Source organism: Homarus americanus, unplaced genomic scaffold, assembly GCF_018991925.1.
Source record: "Homarus americanus isolate GMGI-L3 unplaced genomic scaffold, GMGI_Hamer_2.0 scaffold26351, whole genome shotgun sequence".
In the NCBI taxonomy this organism is placed as follows: Eukaryota; Metazoa; Arthropoda; class Malacostraca; order Decapoda; family Nephropidae; genus Homarus; species Homarus americanus.
Window position 1 is genome coordinate 4,496,347 of NW_024724368.1, and position 16,130 is coordinate 4,512,476.

General features: G+C 48.5%; 1 non-coding gene across 1 annotated transcript; it reads right to left on the reverse strand.

The window, feature by feature from the left end:
- Nucleotides 1-599: 599 nt before the first annotated feature.
- Nucleotides 600-681, reverse strand: Trnas-gcu. Its single transcript has one exon. It is a non-coding gene; the product is annotated as a tRNA-Ser (tRNA).
- Nucleotides 682-16,130: the final 15,449 nt, after the last annotated feature.

Consider the following 16,130-nt stretch of genomic DNA (forward strand, 5'->3'; position numbering starts at 1 on the left):
TATCATAAAGGTGCTGCCTTAACCGAGAGAGAGAGAGAGAGAGAGAGAGAGAGAGAGAGACACTACAGTTTGTAGTAAATAAATAAAATAAGAAATAAGTAAATAAAAACACAAAAATATATTATAGAAACTAACAATGTATCTTAATGACTTTTTTTTAAATATAATCACCTCAATAAGGTAAACGCACTATCCTAAAAAATTTATACATGAATTAGTTTTTTTTTTATGTAAAGCTCTTCACAAGGTCACTGGGGTCGACGGACGTCAGGATGGGTGGAGAGCAGGTACGCGGCGACACAATACGTTATTCACAACAGGAAGTGAGCTCAACCTATCTCTGTGTTCAGTCTTTAGTAATTACCTGGGGATTACCTGGACACAATTCAAGAGGAGGTTTCTAATCCTCGGTCAGTGAAAAACGGCGGTTTCTAATCAGCAGTTCCCTCAGAGACCAAATTTTCTACGTGACAACTTGATCAACCAGACTACTAATATTGGCAACAAACAGACCATCATTACCATAACAACAACACCACCAAACACATTAAATTAAGCTTCAAGCATTTCATCTTAAAAACCCTGAAAAAGTTTTGCTTCGACGAGGATGGGATTCGAACCCACGCAGGGAGACCCTATTGGATTAGCAGTCCAACGCCTTAACCACTCGGCCACCTCGTCATGCATTACGCACATTTCACCATTATTTATAAACAATTTCTTACTCTTAAAATAACTATAATCATATGTAGGAAACTTCCATTAAACAACAATTGACCTCTCTCTCCTGTTTACACATTCAGTCACACAGCCGGACAACACAAACAATGTCTCCACTGAAGTAACAAAATCATCTACAGTTCAACACAAACTTACACACAATCCGTCAACTACAGGAGAAACTCGACCCATTACCACCTATAAAACTCCTACGTCGCCAGAACAAAAACCCACATATACTGTATATATATCAGCCTAAGCTCCCGGATACATAAACAAACAAGGCTCTACCCGTCCGTCCTCAACCTGCTGGCGGCTCACATGGTGGGCGCTGGCCATGTCTACCATTCACAGTTAAATCCCCTGAACCCCTTCCGGAGGTATCGGAGCCACGTATAAAATTCTTCATGTTTTCTTATATTGACACTGATTTCTCCTACTATTTACCATCTGTAAAATACTAAACAGAAACTCAGTGGAATTTCAGAGTGTTTTCCGTGAATGTTTGTACAATATTTATGTCGATAACACCAGCCACAAATCATATATAAAAGCCATTACTTATCAGAACATTTAGAAATATGACCCCGTAATTTCCGCACGAAGGAGTCGGTGGTTCTGTAATGAGATTCTGGCCTGACCATCACGCCCAACATGTCCCGTGCGTCGATTTTATACATTCTAATGATTTCACAAGAGTGTGTGTGTGTGTGTGTGTGTGTGATGGAGCAACTGGTGAAATGTGAGGTAAATTTTCTCTCTCTTATCGGGGGTGTCATGTTCACGTGCATCCAGGAACCTGTATGTGTCCAGGACCTGCCGACAGTGAGGACACAAGTCAATGGCCATCCTAGAGGCGTGGCCAGCAGGAGGGGGGGAGGGGGGGGCAATATAAAATGTGTTAAGTAATCTTCAAAACACTCTCTACTCCCCTTTCTCACTCTCTCTCTCATCGAGGAATAGACCGGGAGTAAAAAAAAAGTTATTAGTGATCCTGTCTCCATAACCATGACAGTAACACAACAAGACAGTGACAAGCCACAGGTGTAATGACAACAGCAACAAACCCAAGACCTACGGTAATAAATGCGACAGTAACAATACACACTTAATCCCGACAGTGACATGTTATAATCCTAATAACTGCGACAGTAGCAATAATAACACCTAATAAACGCGACGCAAGACAGTGGCAGACATAATAAGAAGTGGCAGTAGGGACGGGCGAGAGTACTGGCAGTAGCAGAGCCAGAGGAGGGCAGTGGCAGTAAGACCGGGGCAGTAGCAGGGCCAGAGGAGGGCAGTGGCAGTAAGACCGGGGCAGTAGCAGGGCCAGAGGAGGGCAGTGGCAGTAGACCAGGGCAGTAGCAGGGCCAGAGGAGGGCAGTGGCAGTAAGACCGGGGCAGTAGCAGAGCCAGAGGAGGGCAGTGGCAGTAAGACCGGGGCAGTAAGAGGCCAGAGGAGGGCAGGCACAAGACTGGGGCAGTAGCAGGGCCAGAGGAGGGCAGGGCAGTAAGACTGGGGCAGTAGGGCCAGAGGAGGGCAGTGGCAGTAAGACTGGGGCAGAGAGCAGGAGGAGGGTGGTGCAAGACTCGGGCAGTGAGGCAGAGGAGGCAGTGGCAATAAGACCGGGGCAGTAGCAGGCCAGAGGAGGGCAGTGGCAGTATGACTGGGGCAGTAGCAGAGCCAGAGGAGGGCAGTGGCGTAAGACCGGGCAGAAACAGAGGGAGGCAGTGTAAAAGGACTGGGGCAGTAGCAGAGCCAGAGGAGGGCAGTGGCAGTAAGACTGGGGCAGTAGCAGGCCAGAGGAGGCAGTGGCAGTAAGACTGGGGCAGGCAGGGCCAGAGGAGGGCAGTGGGTAAGACCGGGCAGTAGCAGGCCGAGAGGAGGGCAGTGGCAGTAAGACCGGGGCAGTAGCAGAGCCAGAGAGGGCAGTAAGACTGGGCAGTAGCAGAGCCAGAGGAGGGCAGTGCAGTAAGACTGGGGCAGTAGCAGGGCCAGAGGAGGCAGGGGGCCACACTGTGTAGCAGGGCCAGAGGAGGGCAGGGCAGTAAGACTGGGGGTAGCAGGCCAGAGGAGGGCAGTGAAACTGGGCAGCAGTGCAGGGCCAGAGGAGGGGCAGTGGCACAAGACCGGGGCAGTGCAGAGCCAGAGGAGGGCAGTGGCAGGAACAGGCAGTAGTAGGCCAGAGGAGGGCAGTGGCACAAGACCGGCAGTAGGGCCAGAGGAGGCAAGACTGGGGGCAGTAGCAGGGCAGAGGAGGGTGGCAGTAAGACTGGGGCAGAGCAGGGCCAGAGGAGGGCAGGGTAGGAGGTGACTGGGGCAGTAGCAGGGCCAGACGGGATGCGGATGTGTCAGCTCTCAGGGGGGACAGACAGACAGACAGTTTCAAGTGTTTTCACTATGAATATAAGAGGGAAGTGAGGGGAGGAGGAGGAGGAAGGAGGGGAGGAAGGATGGTAGGGAGAGAGGCACAGAGGAAGAGAAGTTCAACACTAGGCTGACTCTGCCTCACCCATGGTCTCGCCACGCCTCACCTGCCTTGGATCGTCTGTTCTTGTCTATACGCCAGATTAGGTCTCGTTCACCACGCCACGATACACCCCTCTCCTACACGCTAACGCCTCTTCCTTCCTACACGCCGCAGACTGACAGACAGACAGGCAGACATCAGTACTGGCAGATAGACAGACATCAGTACTAGTACAGTAGACAGATCAGACAGAAACCAGTACTGCCAGAAGAGCAGACACTCTCTAATCAAATAGACACAACTATAAAAAGCATGTGTTGTCTGTTTCTCTGTCCGCCTGGCTGTCCTTCTGTCTGCAACTGTGTGTGTGTGTGTGTGTGTGTGTGTGTGTGTGTGTGTGTGTGTGTGTGTGTGTGTGTGTGTGTGTGTGTGTGTGTGTGTGTGTGTGTGTGTGTGTGTGTGTATGTGTGTGCGTGTGTGTATGTCCATGTACAAGAACTAGTACCTATTTTTATACACACACTATTTTTTATAGCACCATCTGTTCATCTTCTAATCCTAGCATCTGGCAACCTGCTAGTTCTAATAAATGTCCACCTGCTAGTGCTAGTATTTCCGTCTACCAGTGCTAATATCTGACCGTCTACCACTCCCAGTATCTGTCTACCTGTCAGTACTAAGCAAGTATGATTATCTTTATAGTTCTGAATGACATCGTTTAGTTCACTACTCACCTCTTAGCCTCTCGTCATCGCCTCTTCAAAAAAAATCATTACACACACACACACACACACACACACACACACACACACACACACACACACACACACAGCTTCCTGATGAGCCCTGATGTAGACGAAGTGAGCAAGAATTATGAGGAATGAGAAACGTAGGAACTATTCTTCACCTGCTCCCCAACTAATGCAATCAAGCGGGCGCCCCGACGTTGACGTATCGTCCGGGTGAGTGTCGTCACCGCTCGGCCACATCTCTTATCTCAATCTGGTCTTCGTGAACTATTTTCCTCCGTGATATTTCAGCATAACATTTACTACAGTATTATCTGATGATGCTTACTCGATGGATATATTATCAGCATCTAATTCCCTAGAACTAAGACGTATACTTCACTTTGGATTGAACCTTCCCAAGAGGGTATATTGAACTTATACACGACTTGGCCATCTGTTTCAACTAATATATTGATAGTAAGAGACTAAATGACCTCACCTGCGCCACAAGTCGTCTCGCTTCACCCAAATGTAAACAATCAAATGAGACGGAGTGATTCCGCGCGTTTCTGTAGTGGCGTTCAATAGTCTATAAGAGTGCTTGAGTCATAAACGTGTCACAAGTGCGTCGATAACATACCCGAGCCATGAGGTTGTTGCCTTAAATAACACACACACACACACACACGCGTCGTGACTCAATGAAGACAGAGATTGAACGGTGTAAATAACCCTGGCAGTTGAAGCGCCTTTTAAGTTACAACAACAACACACCCTCAACACCCTACACCTTGAGAGGATGTTGTTTCACTTTACCAACACGGGAAAAATGTGTATGTGAGTGAGTGAGTGAGTGAGTGAGTGAGTGAGTGAGTGTGTGTGTGTGTGTGTGTGTGAAACAGCACACGCGGTGAACTGGACTTGCCTACACCGCCTCTCACACATGGGCGGCTCCACGACACACCGAAGGTCACCTTGAAATATATGTACTGCATATGGTCCGTGTTAATAATCCATCACCTGCATCTAATAGTAATCGTCCAGCACAGTTCCATCCTTTTACCTATTTCCCCATAAACAAGTAAGCGGGAAGCTATATCTGACGTCACAAAGATGGCCACCATAATGGTATCTAAATAGCACTAAAACTTGAACAAGTCATGGGGTGTGTTCTACCATCCCGAGTCGTGGAAATAAAATAATTTAATTGAGAATCTTTGAGAATCAGGAGCCAGAGTCACAAATTTTCGTACTATGAATAATTCTCGTAACAGAAAACACAACAATGTACTGAACTGAGGTATTGATTTTCTCAACTTTAAACATAAATAGTATCAGAATAACAGAGAAGCTCTTCCTTAGCAACATTCACTTTGCATCAGTTTAAAGACCAGATTAACGTAAGTATTTGGGAAAACATCGTACGAACCTTTTAGAGATGAGCTGAAGGTTCACGTCAGTTTGTATTAGCCAATCTATACGATATATCCCCCACTACCTCCCCCCCAGTGGCCCACCACCATTCCACCCCAGTGGCCCACCACTACCTCCCCCCAGTGGCCCCACACCACCTCCCCCAGTGGCCCCACACCTCCCCCCCAGTGGCCCACCACTACCTCCCCCAGTGGCCCCACACTACCTCCCCCCAGTGGCCCCACACTACCTTCCAGTGGCCCCACACTACCTCCCCCCAGAGTGGCCCCACACCACATCCCCCCAGTGGCCCACACACCACTCCCCCAGTGGCACACCACTACCCCCCCAGTGGCCCACACTACCTCCCCCTCCAGTGGCCCCACCACCACCTCCCCCCCAGTGGCCCACCACTCACCTCCCCCCCCAGTGGCTCCACACTACCTCCCCAGTGGACACCACTACCCCCCAGTGGCTCCACACTACCTCCCCCCAGTGGCCCCACACTACCTCCCCCCCCCAGTGGCACACCACTACCCCCAGTGGCTCCACCACTACCTCCCCAGTGGCCCACCACTACCTCCCCCCCAGTGGCCCACCACTACCTCCCCCCAGTGGCCCACCACTACTTCCCCCCAGTGGCCCACCACTACCTCCCCCCAGTGGCCCACCACTACTTCCCCCCAGTGGCCCCCACTACCTCCCCCGTGGACCACCTCCCCCCAGTGGCCCACCACTACCTCCCCCAGTGGCTCCACCACTCCTCCCCCAGTGGCTCACCACTACCTCCCCCCCAGGCCCTCCCACTCTCTCCCCCAGTGGCTCCACCACTACCTCTCCCCCAGTGGCTCCCCACTACCCCCAGTGGCCCTCCCACTACCTCCCCCAGTGGCCCTCCCCACTACCTCCCCCAGTGGCCTCCCACTCCCTCCCAGTGGCCCTACACTCCTTCCCCAGTGGCCCCCCACTACTCCAGTGGCCCCACTCCTCCCCAGTGGCCTCCCACTACCTCCCCAGTGGCCCCCCCCACCTCCCCCCAGTGGCCCCCCACTACCTCCCCCCAGTGGCCCTCCCCACTACCTCTCCCCAGTGGCCCACCCCACTACCCCCAGTGGCCCCACTACCTCCCCAGTGGCCCCACTCCCCCCCAGTGGCCCTCCACTACTCCCCAGTGGCCCTCCCCCCAGTGGCCTCCACTACCTCCAGGGCCCTCCACCTCCCCTGCCTACCCCCCCAGTGCCCACCACTACCTCCCCAGTGGCCCACACCCACCCCAGTGGCCCACACCACCCCCAGTGGCCCACCACATCCCCCCCAGGCCCACACACTACCTCCCCCAGTGGCCCACCACTCCCCAGTGGCTCCACACTACCTCCCCAGTGGCTCCCACACTACCTCCCCCAGTGGCCCCCCACTACCTCCCCCCAGTGGCCCCACACTCCTCCCCCAGTGGCCCCACACTACATCCCCCAGTGGCCCACACTACTTCCCCAGTGGCACCACTACCCCCAGTGGCCCACACTACCTCCCCCAGTGGCCCCACACTCCCTCCCCCAGTGGCTCCACCACTACCTCCCCCCCAGTGGCTCCACACTACCTCTCCCCCAGTGGCTCCACACTACCCCAGTGGCCCCACACTACCTCCCCCAGTGGCACACCACCACCCCCCAGTGGCTCCACACTACCTCCCTCCCCCAGTGGCCCCACACTACCTTCCGCCCCAGTGGCCCACCACTACCCCAGTGGCTCCACTCACCTCCCCCCAGTGGCACACCACTACCCCCCAGTGGCTCCACACTACCTCCCCCCAGGCCCCACACTACCCCCAGTGGCCCACTACCCCGCTCCACACTACCTCCCTCCCCCAGTGGCCCCACACTACCTCCCAGTGGCCCCACTACCTCCCCCCCGTGGCTCCCACTACCTCCCCAGTGGCCCCACACTATTTCCCCCAGTGCCCCCACACTCCTCTCCCCCCAGTGGCTCCACACTACCTCCCCCCAGTGGCCCCACACTACCTCCCCCAGTGGCCCCCACTACCTCCTCCCCCCAGTGGCACACCACTACCCCTGTGGCCCCACACTACCTCCCCCAGTGGCCCCGCACCACCTCCCCCAGTGGCCCCTGCCCTACCTCCTCCCCCAGTGCCCCACACTACCCTCCCTCCAGTGGCCCACACTACCTCCCCAGTGGCCCTGCACTACCTCCCCCAGTGCCCCCACACTACCTCCCCCAGTGGCCCACACTACCTCCCCCAGTGGCCCCACACTACCCCCAGTGCCCCCACACTACCTCCCCAGTGCCCCCGCACCACCTCCCCCAGTGGCCCCAGCACTACCCCCCAGTGCCCCCACACTACCTCCCCCAGTGGCCCCGCACTACCTCCCCAGTGGCCCCACACTACCCCCAGTGGCCCCACACTGCCCCCAGTGCCCCCACACTACCTCTCCCCAGTGGCTCCCGCACTACCTCCCCGTGGCCCCACACTACCCCCAGTGCCCCCACACCACCCCCCAGTGTCCCCACACCACCTCCCCAGTGGCCCCGCACTACCACCCCCCCAGTGGCCCCACACGAACTCCCCCTGGCCCTGCACCTCCTCCTCCCAGTACCCCCACACTACATCCCCCAGTGCCCCCACACTACCTCCCCAGTGGCCCCAAACTACCTCCCCCAGTGGCCCCACACTACCCCCCAGTGCCCCCACACTACATCCCCCAGTGGCCCATACTACCTCCCCAGTGGCCCACCACTACCTCCCCACCAGTGGCCCCACACTACCTCCCCCAGTGGCCCACCACTACCTCCCCTCCCCCGTGGCCCACCACTACCTCCCCCAGTGGCCCCACACTACCTCCCCCAGTGGCCCACCACTCCCCCCAGTGGCCCACCACTACCCACCCCCTACTCCCCCAGTGGGCCACCACTACCTCCCCCAGTGGCCCACCACTTCCCAGTGGGCCACCACTACCTCCCCGTGGCCCACCACTACTTCCCCCAGTGGCCCCACATTACCTCCACCCCAGGCCCACTACTACCTCCCCCAGTGGCCCACACCACTACCTCCCAGTGGCCCACCACTGCTTCCTCCCCGGCGCACCACTCCTCCCCCGTGGCGCACCACTACCTCTCCCCCAGTAGCCCACCACGTACCCCCAGTGGCCCCACACTACCTTCCCCCAGTGGCCCACCACTACCTCCCCCCCAGCGGCCCCACACTACCTACCCCCAGCGGCCCCACACCACCTTCCCCTACCAGCGTCCCCACACCACCTCCCCCCCTACCAACACCCTACCCATACACCACTGTCTGTATGACCTCACAAAAGTTGTGCGTTATATTGCCTCAGCGCTTCGCCTTACACAGAATATACAGGCTGGTGCCCCAAAAACCTGGCCCCCGCCCCGCACCACACCCCGGCGCTACATGGGGCTAATCTCTGAAAAATCTGAATCTGAAGCTTACTACTTCTATTAGCTGTGACATCCTATTTAATTAAAATGTGACGTCATAATTACCCAATATGGCAGCTACCACCCACTATTACGTCACAATTACCCTTTATGGCAGCTACTACCCACTATTACGTCACAATTACCTTGGTAAGCCTCACCGAGTGTCACCATCACCACACAGTTGAGTCATCACCCCTATCTTACCATAACAAACTTCATTAATCTGTAGCTAAAACTGCTTTAGTGAGACCTGGACTAATGTTCGTGGCCAGACCTCTGTTAGCTATGGATATATGTCAACTATTTATGTAAGCCACGTACTGTACACTGTCTGATGGAACACCGAGTGAGGTATTGGATTACTTCTGCTTCTCAACCGGTGCTGAGAGCAAAATAAGCAAACATCAAACGAATCAACAACAATAACCTTATAAAAGAAACTTCCAACACTGCACACTGGCGGGGATATATCTCATCGCCTTTCCTATTGCATTGATGCTCCCACAAGCACTGTTACTGCTGTAGTACCATCACCACGTAGCCAACACTGCGGGCTTACGAGGACATATGAGACTCCATACCAATACTCTTCACTATTCCATCTTGCAAACCTTTACTATTAAAACCCATTTATTGCCCGTAGTTACTAGCACTCTCTGGAACTCCCTGCTACAATAGTTTTTTATATAAAAAGATGTAGCCTTCAATAGTTTAGATCATCCAGCATCAAATATCTTCAATCTTTGGTAGGGGGACGCGCGGCTCGGGGTACAGAACTAACAACAGTTGTATGTGCTTTGTATGGTAAAACAAAATATAACAACTAACGTATGGTACTTACTATGATATGCAAAATTTATCCTAAATGGCAACACTCACCTACCGTGACGTCATAATTATTTTAAATGGCAACCCTCACCCATCATGACGTCATAATTATCCTATGTGGCAACCCTTACCGAATCATGACGTCATAACAGTCATGGCAACCCGCAATGACAAAACTAAACCAATGACGTCACAATAGAAGTAAACGTCTATAACCATGCTCTCTCTCTCTCTCTACTCCTGGCAACTGATCACCTCCACACACTCTTACCTCTACTCCGGCTTTCCCTATCGGTAAGACTCCTTCCCCTCCCTCACCATGGTTCCCCTCGACTCATTGCTTTTTTTTTTTTTTGTGTGAATTTCCATCATTTCCTGTAAATCTACTGGAAAACAAGAGGTAGTTGTGAATAAAGTGATATACATACACAAACGTAGATACATATATGGTAGTACACATAGACGCGCACACACACATATCGCAGTACACACAAACACAGATATATCAGAGTACGTACACACATACACAGTAATCAACCTCAGTAAGCAGCGTCCCAAACACAGCAACAGACGCCTCGGGATTCTTCAAGAACAATTCACTTGGTCTGGCATCTTAGCGTGTCGTGTTGTTCTCCCCGGCATAACTCCCGGACCATCAGTGTTTAGGGCATACAGTATATACAATATACTTGGTGCGTCGTAGAGCCCCGCCAGCGAGGGGAGAAGAGCAGGGGAATGAGAGGCAGAGATAGAGTAGTAGAATCTAAAGTAAGAATAATCATAAGAGGACATAATTATGAGATTATTGAGAGGAGAGAGTAAAGGGAATTTATGGTGTTACGAGGTCGTGTTATGTCAGCAGTGGTAATGGTGAACAGAACAAGGTGAAGTGAGAGCAAGGTCAGGCAGGACTTGGGTAAAGGAGCTTCAGTATGGGGTCAGCGAGCGGGAGATGAGGGAGGGTGTGTGGGGGCAGTAGGTGTGAGCAAGTGCGGGTGGGAGTGAATGAGGGGACGGCAACAGTGATCACGGTGGTCGTGTGAGTGAGTGGTGGTGATACTCACATGCGCTGGGCGTCATGCGGCAGGTGGCGAGGCACGCGCGTAAGGCCGCGATGCCCGCAGCTCACGGTCAGCCCAGAGCACGTGCACTCAGGCGGGCACGTGTTGGCGTCGCCCATGCCCTGAGCGGAGGCCACGAGGGCAGCGAGAAGCCCCAGGATCCAGCAGGACGCCGGCGGCATCTTGCGTGGTGGGGCAGCAGCAGCGAGAGACGGGACCTGTGTGCCCAGCTTCACTATATCCTCAGAGAGCACTGTTACGTACACTGATCAAACACTACCTACAACTTCTCCAGATTACTGTAAGCAAACGGGGTTTGTTTATCGATTTAATAAGTATTTTATTTAAAAACTATAATTATGCACAATCTTACTATATACGATACATTATTTGACAAACTTCTAACTAAAGCTACAATAGTAATAATAATAACAACAATAATAATAATAGTAATAATAATAATAATATTATTATTATTATTATTATTATTATTATTATTTATTTTATCTATAAGATAACACAAATAAAGCGATAAACAAGCCCCGTCAAACTTCGAAAATGTTTGAAAAGTTTGGTGTGCATGTGTCACGGCACCGAGTCATCACTGTGGCAGAAATCCAGCAGCTAACATGTGGCACGAGGGCCTAGAGGAAGTTAGCAGCCTACGACAGCGGGAGGAACGTGGTGCCTCACTCAGACAAGCGACGGCAGACCAGAGAGTGCGTCCGGTCTCCCCAGGACCACGACTCTCACTGAGCACTACGCTACTACCGCACCTCGCCCTCCCGCGCTCCTCCGCCTACTGTTAACGCTTCTACGACCCATGCTAACCTGCTATAGTCTCAGGTGGTTACTGCCTTAATTACTGCCCACCATCCATCTTAACCCGCTATAGTCTCGGATGATCACCACCTTAACTACTGACCATAATCCACACTCAACCTATTTGACTCATATGAATCAGGTTGTTACTATATAAGCCTGACCATTACCCATACTTTAACCTATTAGATGGTTAGCACATTAACTAGTTGACCTTTAGTCCTCGCGTGGTAACCTGCCATACTACACGACTATGGGCACCCCCACACGCTTCAGCCTACCATCATACTTTCACTATCAACGTAGCTCCACATTTATGTTCTGTGATTTTTTTGTCAGTGAACCTTAAGTTTTAGCGAGTGTATAGTTTATAACACTTGTATCATCCCACGGTCAGATGCCACCTCTTCGCCCTGGGTCCTGTTGTCGACGATATATACAAGTCCTCTCAGAAAAAATGCAACTTGGTATCTTGCAAGACTGTCCATGAACAAAGTGTTAAGTCGCTGAAATTCTTTCGCTTCACAAACGATAATTTACGCTTCCCTGATATCGCTCGTTACATTATCAGGAAAACAATTAAGGCAATGGAAAACAAATTTCTTTTAACTGTGCTGGATTAAGGTTAGCATTAATGACTGTGTCCTCTGAAGACCAATATTACTGATAGGTGACCCATACCCAAGCTAATCTCACCTAGTACGCGATGGAAAGGTAAGATTAAGATACCTGAACTGTGCAATAAGAGGTGAATGTAAGCCCCGTGTGTTCTGTATGATTGCGATATGTTTGGAAAAGACGTGAGTTAATGATGTTTTAATTTTCAGGTGGGCACTTCAGAATGTGGAAGAACGATATTGCATAAAAATTAGATTTCCAATTTGCCTTGAATACCGTGTTATATTTATTGATTTCAAATAACTATGTCTTTATTTTGAAGGAGATGAAGCAATGGTTAGTTTAGGTTAAGTTGGGCTTAAACTAAACGGGTGACAAAATCTCCTAGAACCTGCTATGACATGTATGAAAATTAAATGTTATAAACGGTATGAGTTTCTTGGCTGAAGTTAGGTAAGATAACCAACCCACTGGAAGTCACAGCCTCACGTTAAAGAAGCCCCAGGTTCAGAGAATTGTCAGAGTTAATTTCTTTGGAGTACAAGTTGATAACTCTTGGAATAATCTGCCAGTGTTGTAATAGAGTTGACTACCATGTATCTTTATTAAATAAATTCAAATCATATAAAATCAAACAGGTTACTCCGGTATTTGTCCTCCGTGATACAGTTACCGGAGAAACATTTTGTGCATATCCGAGTTTGGACTTGAAGTGTACAGCAGGGTCCTGGTGTACAGTATTTCGTTACGCCTACATGAAATGGTTCCCTCCGTGACATAACTCCCCATAGTGATAATACAATAATTTCGTTGGGGGTGCTGGTGGTAGAGTGGTACCACTCTTGCTTTCGCGAGCGAGATGTCATGGGTTCGATTCCCGGGCCGGTGGAAGTTGTTTGGACATACTTCCTAGCCCCCATTAGTCCCTGTTCACCTAGCAGTAAAGTAGGTACCTGATGTAAGTCGAAAGTTGCGAATTCGTATTCTGGGACAAGTTGTTGAAGCTTCCAATAACTTGACATAAAAACCATTGACTCTTCAGGCTTCTACGCTTCCCTGTTGGGCACTGTAAACGCTTCTGCGCTTCACCTTACACAAGGATGTAGGGGAGTGCCCCCCCCCCAAAAAAAAAAAAATTTCGTTATATAACATATTTCTTTTAGAAAATTTACTCCAATATTTATACTTTTGATAATAGGTAAAGTAGTGTAAGTATAAACTTGGTGGAACGTGCAGCAAAGCGTGTCCCAGAGGGAGCTATAACACGAGAAATAGTCTTGTCATCGGTACCAATTACTGTACTGTATCCAAGCACGAGCTCATTTAAGACCAGACTTGACCAACATTGCCGCATGTTCAGGTACAGTTCTGGTAAGTTATGTGGCAATACAACACAGCCACATGGATCGCCCTACACCGTCTGCCAGGTATAACCTTCACTGATACAAGAGCGTCTTGTATTTATTTAACATAAGCAACCGGTCGCTTCAGACTACAGGCATGGGCGACGTCTGCTGTAATACGCGCAAGCTCAAATTTTGCCAGGAAGTTATGTCGCCCGTTACCATGTGATATTCATTACAGTGCGACAAACCTAACCTAACCTAACCAAGGCAGAAGGAATATCGCAAGAAATCCTGTGCCTAATTCGTCGGCAAGAATAACGCCGGGCAACGAGATCGAGAGGGTGATGGAGGGGAGGGGTCTCGCTCAAGAGCCCGTACATGCCCAGTGTATATTACTTGCCGGTCTACAAAATATTTAGGTTAATTTAGCTTAGGTTTGGTCAGGTTAGGTTGGATTAGGTTAGGTTACGTTAGTCTAAGGATACCTTCGTAGACCGCACCAACTTGCCAACAGTGCGTAACATCAATTTCAATTTCAATTGTTTATTCCTTGATAGAGGAAGCTGGATCCTCGTGCTGTCACTAGGTACCCCTGTACAATGACACTAGAAGCATCTGGCAAGTGTGACAAGTATATACAGTATAAATATTATAAAGGGGCTTACTAAAGCCTAAGGAAGGAAGTATATTCCTTTAACACATAATCAATATTATTTACAAAATATCTGGCCAGTATGGGGAGGATCATCGTGTCCGTCAGGGGTCGTGGAGCGGTCCGACTAATTACCCAAATGTAGCCGCAATGAAGTCAAATGATGGTCGTACAAGCGTAATTCGGGCTGTGAATCACTTCTCGATTATTATTTGGTGTCATAAAGTAAAAAAAAATTGGTAAACTTAATTTAATCCGAGTTGTGTTAGGTTAGATTAGGTTAGGTACATGCACTCGATCTATTAACTCAGATTAAATTAAGTTTACCAATTTTTTGTGACTTTCTGACACCAAATACTAGTCGAGAAGTGATTAGCAGTCCGATTTATTCATGTACGACCATCATTTGACTTCATTCCGGCTACATTTGGGTAATTAGTCGGACGGGAAGTTACGTGCTAGTATTACTTGCCTGTGATCCTACTTCGGCCTCAGAAGCTGTTGTCACTATATCTTCACAAAGTTCACACTCACTGAAGTAAAACGGAATGTCAGCGCATTCGAAACACTTTCACATTAAAAATATAAACTATTAAGACTAAAATAACTAAATATGGTCACTCAAGGCCAGAGATTGTGACAAACCTCGTCTGTCATGTCACCAACCGAGGGTGACTAACTGATCACTTTGGCGGGAAAACTTGACGGTTCTCTTAGGATCAAAAAATAAATAAATTAGGATAATAATGAAGTAAAATAAATACGTCAAGAAGTTTTCGATGTGAAATAAAATAATACTGATATAAATGAGTAGTCTAGTGTCAATTATTAAAAAAATTGTGTATTAAAAATCTGCTCAAAAGTTTGGCTTACAATTCATAAAGGCACGAACCTGCATTATAGCGTTCCAATGAATTGTGAAATATTTACAAATTCTTTTTTATCCCAATTTGTATAGATTATATTTCTAGTTAATTTTGGTGTATATATTTAATTGATTCTGACATTCATTTCTTAAAGACCTGGCTGTACTCTACCACGTCTCAGATTATGTTTAAATAACCTGATATGTCATGTATCAAGATCAATTGACAAGTCTGGATGCACAAGTCTTTGTAGATGAATTTGTCTGTCTGCCTGTCACTGTCTTTTTTTTTTTTAAGGGCATTATCCCACCCGGGCACGGCTCATTTTTAATGACCCACATCAAGGCCTGGGGGGCGAAAATATAATATAATAAAATAATAATAATAATAATAATAATAATTATTATTATTATTATGATGATGATGATGACAATGGTAATAATAATAATAGTAATAAAATTAATATAAATATATTTAATAAATAACAATTATAATAAAAGAAAATAATAATAATAATAATAATAATAAAAATAATAATAAAATTAATAACAATATTTAAAAATAAATAATTATTCCCGGTAATAAAAGAAAATACAAATACAGTAATAATAAAAGTTTATAAAAATTATAAATAATAATAATAATAATAATACCCCCTGTAATAATAAAGAGCCATGAATAAATACAAAAACAAAAAATGAAAATATCAATAGTGAGAAATGATATATGTATGTTGTGTTGTTAATAGTAAGAGTAACAATAGAGATGCTGCAATTGTGTGTAAATGAGGCAGAAAGTCAGATCAGCAACCTGGGACTTGGTCACAATTTTTGTGTATCTAAAGTAGCAAGTTTCTGAAGAGAAATGTAATTTGTTTCAACCTAATTCAATAAATATAGATAATAATTTTATTGTAAAAAAAAAAAGAAGCGATTACCACTCCACAGCCCCTTGTTATAACTTACTTCAAACCTGCATTTTTCAAGGCAATGGTTACAAGAGAGGAGAGGTACTAAATTCCTTATCAGCATCAGTCGTCACACAGACTTCACGGGCACAATACCTGGGTCACCTTGAACTGAGATTCGGCTATACCGGGTAAACAAAAAGTTAAGGAACACAGGAATAATTTTTACATTTAGC